General features: G+C 44.1%; 2 non-coding genes across 2 annotated transcripts; both read right to left on the bottom strand.

The window, feature by feature from the left end:
* Window positions 1–1861: 1861 nt before the first annotated feature.
* On the bottom strand, window positions 1862–1968 carry LOC138568589 (U6 spliceosomal RNA). The gene has a single exon (XR_011302911.1). It is a non-coding gene; the product is annotated as a U6 spliceosomal RNA (small nuclear RNA).
* Window positions 1969–7636: 5668 nt separating this feature from the next.
* Window positions 7637–7743, bottom strand: LOC138568588 (U6 spliceosomal RNA). Its single transcript, XR_011302910.1, has one exon. It is a non-coding gene; the product is annotated as a U6 spliceosomal RNA (small nuclear RNA).
* Window positions 7744–8929: the final 1186 nt, after the last annotated feature.

The following is an 8929-nucleotide window of genomic DNA, read 5'->3' as shown; positions in this document are numbered from 1 at the left end:
TGGTGAGAGATGATGTGAGTTTATCGAGAGCAACGGGATATGAGGCATGTGTGCCACAGAATGCAGGTCTAGGATCTTTTATATGAAATCCACTTTGGAAAACCCTACTGAGAAAAAAAGGATTACACAAAAGGAAAGGGGGTCAGTGGGTCAAGGGATAGCACATCTAACTGTTAGTTAATTGTAAGTCCAAATCCTACCCGTTTCCACATTTTTCCAGGCTTTTTGTTTCATTTCTTAACAGATCCATTCCTATGTACCTCTGTGCTTTCAACAGAGTTTTCATTGTAATGGAGGGACATACAGTATGACTTAAACATGCCTGGGCAGGGAAGACTATGTAAAAGCAAGAGTAGCAGACAGCTTAATAAATCATCAGCAGGACCCTCTAGACCTTCCCCAAAAAAACATAACATGATTTCTATGCATGTATGTGCATTGAATAGCGCAAGTAATTTGGTTAATGTCAGTGGATAAATGTCACTTTCCCATAGCGCAGGACAACATCACTTGTACAGGCCCCTTCTGCAAAGGCATTACCGCTGTAGAAAGCAGTGAAAAAGTGAGGCAGTGTGCAATCACCCCTGACCCTTCACTGCCCTGATCGGCCACGATCGGCCAAGGACCTCTCTATGAGAGCTGAGGGTGGAATTTTCTGGACCTCGGTAACTTACGGAGACATGGCTAGAGGGATCCTCAATCAATGGCTCAGCCTTTGCTTTGTGGCCTGTCCGTATATGTCTGTTCTCCAAATTACCTGCCACTGCCCAGGTGTCAGCTGGTGAGATGGAATGACCTCCCAGGAAGCATACTGGCAGATGATTTGCATAGGCACACCGCCTCTCCCTCTCTCTTAGCCCTGCTTACTCCACAGTAGCAAGTATCTGGGGAAAATATAGTGGTCGAGGTGGGGTAGCAGTAACTAGCAACTATGAGAAAGTAAATCTGGGGCACTTGGCGACCTGTGGGAAACAACTGCAGAGCTCAGTGCCCAGAACTTTGTGGCACAGGGAGGAGGTCTGTGGGATTTCAGTAACTTGGAGACATGCAACCTGGTCGGGAGTGCTTCAGGTCTCCTTCCTTGCATGTTCCAAGCAACTCAACAAAGATCCAACAGGCTGAGATACCAGCCACAGAGCCCCTTTCCCCTTGATTAAAAGCCTAAAATCTTTTCCATGCAAATACATAGCCACCAAATACCATATTTTCTTTGTTTTCTCTCTCTCTGTCTCTCTCCTCCCTCCCTCCTTCCCTACCTCCCTCCCTCCCTCACTCACTCACTCACTCCTTCCCACCCTCCCGCCCTCTCTCTTCCCCCCTCTCCCTCTCCCTCAATCCTCCCATTAATTTTAAGTTTTCATGCACTGCAGCACATTGTGACAATGGTATTTCACAATGGGACTGTTTGAAAGTTACAGAAATCAAAAAAGAAATCAACCAACTATAAGCAGCCACGTCCGGAGTACACTGCTCAGCTCCAATTAAAGATTAAGGCCCAGAAGCAAGTAAAGCTGTAGTTCAGAGCGATCTTTGCAAATATCACCTCAAAGCAGTTTACGCTGGAGTGCAGAACAAGGGGGAAAGTGATAATACTGAGTTTGGTAGAATGGGATAAAAAAACCAAAAGAAGCATGCCACTTCTAAAAGTACAAGTCAAGAAATTCAAGGGGACGTGGCTGTTCATTCAGTCAAGAGGATTCACAAGTAAAAGGCTCCTGAGGCATTAGTGTTGAATTTGGCGCAAAATGTATTGTGTTGTCGTGTAATATGAATGAACATACAATTTCAATCTTCATTAAAAAAAGATCTATTAAAAAATAAAGACTTGCAAATTAAGAAAGTTTCTGTCCTGTCATGTGCCAAAAATAGTGAATGCTTTACGAATGTGCGTGTCATCCTTTAGAGCAGGGGCCAATTTAATTTTCCCATTATCATTCCAATATTAGTACATGTGTTGCAGAAGCAAGCGCAAAGGGAGAGTCAATCAAACCATTCATTAGGATCTCAGGTCAAAGGTTTGCCATTCCAAATGTCCTTATGTCAGAGGGCAGAAAGTCCAAACACCATTTAGATATCGGGTGGTATGAAATGAAGAGGCAAACAACAATGAATAAGCATTCGTTGCTGCTGTATTGATCTGGTCCTTAAGGGTTTTAGTTTAATGCCAATTATATTTAAAGATAGAAAGATTAATGCTCCAGGGTGCTTGCAAAATGACACCCCCTCCCCATCACAATGGCTGGGTGATGCAAGCCTGAGAGCATCACAATAGACCCATAGACATGAGAAAAACTCTGTACCTCTGAGTGTATGTGGGCCCATGGCTGTATCAAGGACAAGGCAAGAACAGGAGGTGGGTAAGGCGTCAGCACCAGAGGGTGTCCGATTGAGCCCTGTAAGCAACAGATGTTGGACCGTCCTTTAAAAGATTCTGAGGCTGATTTCAATTTTAACTTTGCTGCTGATTTAAGGATTGCTCAACCTTGACCCACGTCTAGTTTGTTTGGATAAGCCCTGGAATTCCTTTACAGCTTGTACTGGTGGGAGATGATGTGAGTTTATCAACTGCAACGGGATATGAGGCTTGTGTGCCACAAAAAGCAGGTCTAGTATTTTTTATAAGAAAGCCACTTTAAGAAGGGAACTTTGGACAACCCTACCGAGAGCAAAAGTATTACACAGGAGGTAAGGGGGTCAGTGGGTCAACTGATACAATAAACTGACTCACAGTCAAATGTGCTAAATCCAAACACTACCAGTTCCGACATGTTCCAGGCTTTCTGTTTCATTTTTTAACAGATCCATTCCTATGTACCTCTGTGCTTTCAACAGATTTTTCGTTGTAAGGGAGGGACATACAGTAGGCCGTAAAACATTCCTGGGCAGGAAAGACTCTATGTAAAAGCAAGAGTAGCAGACAGCTTAAAAGAATCATCAGCAGAACCCTCTACACCTTCCCCAAAAAATATAAAATTATTTCTCTGCATGTATGTGCGTTGAACAGCGCAAGTAATTTGGTTAATGTCAGTGGATAAATGTCACTTTCCCATAGCGCAGGACAACATCACTTGTACAGGCCCCTTCTGCAAAGGCATTACCGCTGTAGAAAGCAGTGAAAAAGTGAGGCAGTGTGCAGTCACCCCTGACCCTTCACTGCCCTGATCGGCCACGATCGGCCAAAGACCTCTCTATAAGATCTGAGGGTGGAATTTTTCTGGACCTCGGTAACTTAGGGAGACATGGCTAAATGGATCCTCAATCAACGGCCCAGCCTTTGCTCTGTGGCCTGTCCGAATATGTCTGTTCTCCAAATTACCTGCCACTGCCCAGGTGTCAGCTTGTAAGATGGAATGACCTCCCAGGAAGCATACTGGCAGATGATTTGCACAGGCACACCCCCTCTCCCTCTCTCTTAGCCCTGCTTACTCCACAGTAGCAAGTATCTGGGGAAAATATAGTGGTCGAGGTGGGGTAGCAGTAACTAGCAACTATGAGAAAGTAAATCTGGGGCACTTGGCGACCTGTGGGAAACAACTGCAGAGCTCAGTGCCCAGAACTTTGTGGCACAGGGAGGAGGTCTGTGGGATTTCAGTAACTTGGAGACATGCAACCTGGTCGGGAGTGCTTCAGGTCTCCTTCCTTGCATGTTCCAAGCAACTCAACAAAGCATCAACAGGCTGAGATACCAGGCACAGAGCCCCTTTCCACTTGATTAAAAGCCTAAAATCTTTTCCATGCAAACACATAGGCCCCGAATACCATATTTTCTTTGTTTTCTCTCTCCTCCCTCCCTCCCTCCCTCCCGCCCTCCCTCCCTCCCTCCTTTCCACCACCCACAACCCCCCTCCCTCTCCCTCGTCCTCTCCCTAACGTTACTTTTAAGTTTCCCTGCACTGCAGCACATTGCGACAATGGTAATTCACAATGGGACTGTTTGAAAGTTACAGAAATCAAAAAAGAATCAACCAACTAAAAGCAGCCAAATCCGGAGTACACTGCTCAGCCACAATTAAAGATTAAGGCCTAGAAGCAAGTAAAGCTGTAGTTCAGAGCGATGTTTGCAAATAGCACCTTAAAGCAGTTTACGCTGGAGTGCACAACAAGGGGGAAAAGTGATAATACCGAGTTTGGTAGAATGGGATAAAAAAACAAAAGCAGCGTGCCACTTCTAAAAGTACAAGTCAAGAAATTGAAGGTGGTGGGGCTGTTCATTCAGTCAATAGGACTTACAAGTAAACGGCTCCCGAGGCATTATTGTTGAATTTGGCGCAAAATGTATTGTGTTGTCGTGTAATATGTATGAACATACAATTTCAATCTTCATTAAAAAAGATGTATTAAAAAATAAAGACTTGCAGATTAAGAAAGTTTCTGTCCTGTCGTGTGCCAAAAATAGTGAATGCTTTACGAATGTGCGTGTCATCCTTTGAAGCAGGGGCCAATTCAATTTTCCCATTTTCATTCCAATATTAGTACATGTTTTGCTGAGGTACATAGGAAGTTAAGTTCAGTTAAGAAATGAAACAAAAAGCCTGGAAACATTTTAAAATAGGTAGGATTTGGACTTACAATAAACTGATTCACAGTCAGATGTGCTATCCCTTGACCCACTGACCCCCCTACCTTTTGTGTAATCCTTTCGCTCTCAGCAGGGTTGTCCAAAGTTCCCTACTTAAAGAGACTTTCTTATAAAAATGATCCTAGACCTGTTTTTTATGGCCCACATGCCTCATATCCCGTTGCTCTTGATAAACTCACATCAAGTTAAGAAATGAAACAAAAAGCCTGGAAACATTTTAAAATAGGTAGGATTTGGACTTACAATAAACTGATTCACAGTCAGATGTGCTATCCCTTGACCCACTGACCCCCCTACCTTTTGTGTAATCCTTTCGCTCTCAGCAGGGTTGTCCAAAGTTCCCTACTTAAAGAGACTTTCTTATAAAAATGATCCTAGACCTGTTTTTTATGGCCCACATGCCTCATATCCCGTTGCTCTTGATAAACTCACATCATCTCCCACCAATACAAGCTGTAAAAGATGTCAAGGGCATAGCCAAGGAAACTAGACGTGGGCTGAAGGTTGAGCAATCCTTAAATCAGCAGCAAAAATAACATTGAAATCAGCCTCAGAATATCTTAAAGGATGGGCCAACACTGGTTGCTTGCAGGGCGCAATCGGGCAGCCTCTGGTGCTGACGCCTTAAGGCAAGCGCAAAGGGAGAGCCAACCAAACCATTGATTAGGACCTCCGGACTTTCTGCTCTTTGACATAAGGACATTTGTTATGGCAAACATTTGACCAAACCCCATTTAGATGTCGGATGTTATGGGATTAAGCGGCAAACAGCAATTCATCAGCATTCTTTGCTGCTGTATTGATCTGGTCCTAAAGGGTTTGGTTTAATGCCAATTATATTTAAAGATAAAAAGATTCATGCTCAAGGGTGCTTGCAAATCGACACCCCCTCCCCATCACGATGGCTGTGTGATGCAAGCGTAAGAGCATCACAGAAGACCCATAGACATGAGAAACACTCTGTACCTCTGAGTGTATGTGGGCCCATGGCTGGATCAAGGACAAGGCAAGAACAGGAGATGGCTTAAGGTGTCAGCACCCAGGCTGCCCCATTGCGCGCTGCCAGCAACAGATATTGGACCATCCTTTAAGAGATTCTGAGGCTGATTTCAATGTTAACTTTGCTGCTGATTAAAGGATTGCTCAACCTTCGACCCGCGTCTAGTTTGCTTGGCTAAGCCCTGAAAATCTTTTACAGCTTATATTGGTGAGAGATGATGTGAGTTTATCAAGAGCAACGGGATATGAGGCAAGTGTGCCACAGAATGCAGGTCTAGGATCTTTTATATGAAATCCACTTTGGAAAACCCTACTGAGAAAAAAAGGATTACACAAAAGGAAAGGGGGTCAGTGGGTCAAGGGATAGCACATCTAACTGTTAGTTAATTGTAAGTCCAAATCCTACCCGTTTCCACATTTTTCCAGGCTTTTTGTTTCATTTCTTAACAGATCCATTCCTATGTACCTCTGTGCTTTCAACAGAGTTTTCATTGTAATGGAGGGACATACAGTATGACTTAAACATGCCTGGGCAGGGAAGACTATGTAAAAGCAAGAGTAGCAGACAGCTTAATAAATCATCAGCAGGACCCTCTAGACCTTCCCCAAAAAAACATAACATGATTTCTATGCATGTATGTGCATTGAACAGCGCAAGTAATTTGGTTAATGTCAGTGGATAAATGTCACTTTCCCATAGCGCAGGACAACATCACTTGTACAGGCCCCTTCTGCAAAGGCATTACCGCTGTAGAAAGCAGTGAAAAAGTGAGGCAGTGTGCAGTCACCCCTGACCCTTCACTGCCCTGATCGGCCACGATCGGCCAAGGACCTCTCTATGAGAGCTGAGGGTGGAATTTTCTGGACCTCGGTAACTTACGGAGACATGGCTAGAGGGATCCTCAATCAATGGCTCAGCCTTTGCTTTGTGGCCTGTCCGTATATGTCTGTTCTCCAAATTACCTGCCACTGCCCAGGTGTCAGCTGGTGAGATGGAATGACCTCCCAGGAAGCATACTGGCAGATGATTTGCATAGGCACACCCCCTCTCCCTCTCTCTTAGCCCTGCTTACTCCACAGTAGCAAGTATCTGGGGAAAATATAGTGGTCGAGGTGGGGTAGCAGTAACTAGCAACTATGAGAAAGTAAATCTGGGGCACTTGGCGACCTGTGGGAAACAACTGCAGAGCTCAGTGCCCAGAACTTTGTGGCACAGGGAGGAGGTCTGTGGGATTTCAGTAACTTGGAGACATGCAACCTGATCGGGAGTGCTTCAGGTCTCCTTCCTTGCATGTTCCAAGCAACTCAACAAAGCATCAACAGGCTGAGATACCAGCCACAGAGCCCCTTTCCCCTTGATTAAAAGCCTAAAATCTTTTCCATGCAAATACATAGCCACCAAATACCATATTTTCTTTGTTTTCTCTCTCTCTGTCTCTCTCCTCCCTCCCTCCTTCCCTCCCTCCCTCCCTCGCCTCACTCACTCACTCCTTCCCACCCTCCCGCCCTCTCTCTTCCCCCCTCTCCCTCAATCCTCCCATTAATTTTAAGTTTTCATGCACTGCAGCACATTGTGACAATGGTATTTCACAATGGGACTGTTTGAAAGTTACAGAAATCAAAAAAGAAATCAACCAACTATAAGCAGCCACGTCCGGAGTACACTGCTCAGCTCCAATTAAAGATTAAGGCCCAGAAGCAAGTAAAGCTGTAGTTCAGAGCGATCTTTGCAAATATCACCTCAAAGCAGTTTACGCTGGAGTGCAGAACAAGGGGGAAAGTGATAATACTGAGTTTGGTAGAATGGGATAAAAAAAAACAAAAGAAGCATGCCACTTCTAAAAGTACAAGTCAAGAAATTCAAGGGGTCGTGGCTGTTCATTCAGTCAAGAGGATTCACAAGTAAAAGGCTCCTGAGGCATTAGTGTTGAATTTGGCGCAAAATGTATTGTGTTGTCGTGTAATATGAATGAACATACAATTTCAATCTTCATTAAAAAAGATCTATTAAAAAATAAAGACTTGCAAATTAAGAAAGTTTCTGTCCTGTCATGTGCCAAAAATAGTGAATGCTTTACGAATGTGCGTGTCATCCTTTAGAGCAGGGGCCAATTTAATTTTCCCATTATCATTCCAATATTAGTACATGTGTTGCAGAAGCAAGCGCAAAGGGAGAGTCAATCAAACCATTCATTAGGATCTCAGGTCAAAGGTTTGCCATTCCAAATGTCCTTATGTCAGAGGGCAGAAAGTCCAAACACCATTTAGATATCGGGTGGTATGAAATGAAGAGGCAAACAACAATGAATAAGCATTCGTTGCTGCTGTATTGATCTGGTCCTTAAGGGTTTTAGTTTAATGCCAATTATATTTAAAGATAGAAAGATTAATGCTCCCGGGTGCTTGCAAAATGACACCCCCTCCCCATCACAATGGCTGGGTGATGCAAGCCTGAGAGCATCACAATAGACCCATAGACATGAGAAAAACTCTGTACCTCTGAGTGTATGTGGGCCCATGGCTGTATCAAGGACAAGGCAAGAACAGGAGGTGGGTAAGGCGTCAGCACCAGAGGGTGTCCGATTGAGCCCTGTAAGCAACAGATGTTGGACCGTCCTTTAAAAGATTCTGAGGCTGATTTCAATTTTAACTTTGCTGCTGATTTAAGGATTGCTCAACCTTGACCCACGTCTAGTTTGTTTGGATAAGCCCTGGAATTCCTTTACAGCTTGTACTGGTGGGAGATGATGTGAGTTTATCAACTGCAACGGGATATGAGGCTTGTGTGCCACAAAAAGCAGGTCTAGTATTTTTTATAAGAAAGCCACTTTAAGAAGGGAACTTTGGACAACCCTACCGAGAGCAAAAGTATTACACAGGAGGTAAGGGGGTCAGTGGGTCAACTGATACAATAAACTGACTCACAGTCAAATGTGCTAAATCCAAACACTACCAGTTCCGACATGTTCCAGGCTTTCTGTTTCATTTTTTAACAGATCCATTCCTATGTACCCCTGTGCTTTCAACAGATTTTTCGTTGTAAGGGAGGGACATACAGTAGGCCGTAAAACATTCCTGGGCAGGAAAGACTCTATGTAAAAGCAAGAGTAGCAGACAGCTTAAAAGAATCATCAGCAGAACCCTCTACACCTTCCCCAAAAAATATAAAATTATTTCTCTGCATGTATGTGCATTGAACAGCGCAAGTAATTTGGTTAATGTCAGTGGATAAATGTCACTTTCCCATAGCGCAGGACAACATCACTTGTACAGGCCCCTTCTGCAAAGGCATTACCGCTGTAGAAAGCAGTGAAAAAGTGAGGCAGTGTGCAGTCACCCCTGACCCTTCAC

Source organism: Ambystoma mexicanum, chromosome 2p (genome assembly GCF_040938575.1).
Source record: "Ambystoma mexicanum isolate Mex_15411 chromosome 2p, UKY_AmexF1_1, whole genome shotgun sequence".
Classification (NCBI taxonomy): domain Eukaryota; kingdom Metazoa; phylum Chordata; class Amphibia; order Caudata; family Ambystomatidae; genus Ambystoma; species Ambystoma mexicanum.
This window is presented reverse-complemented; position numbering and strand designations above follow the sequence as displayed.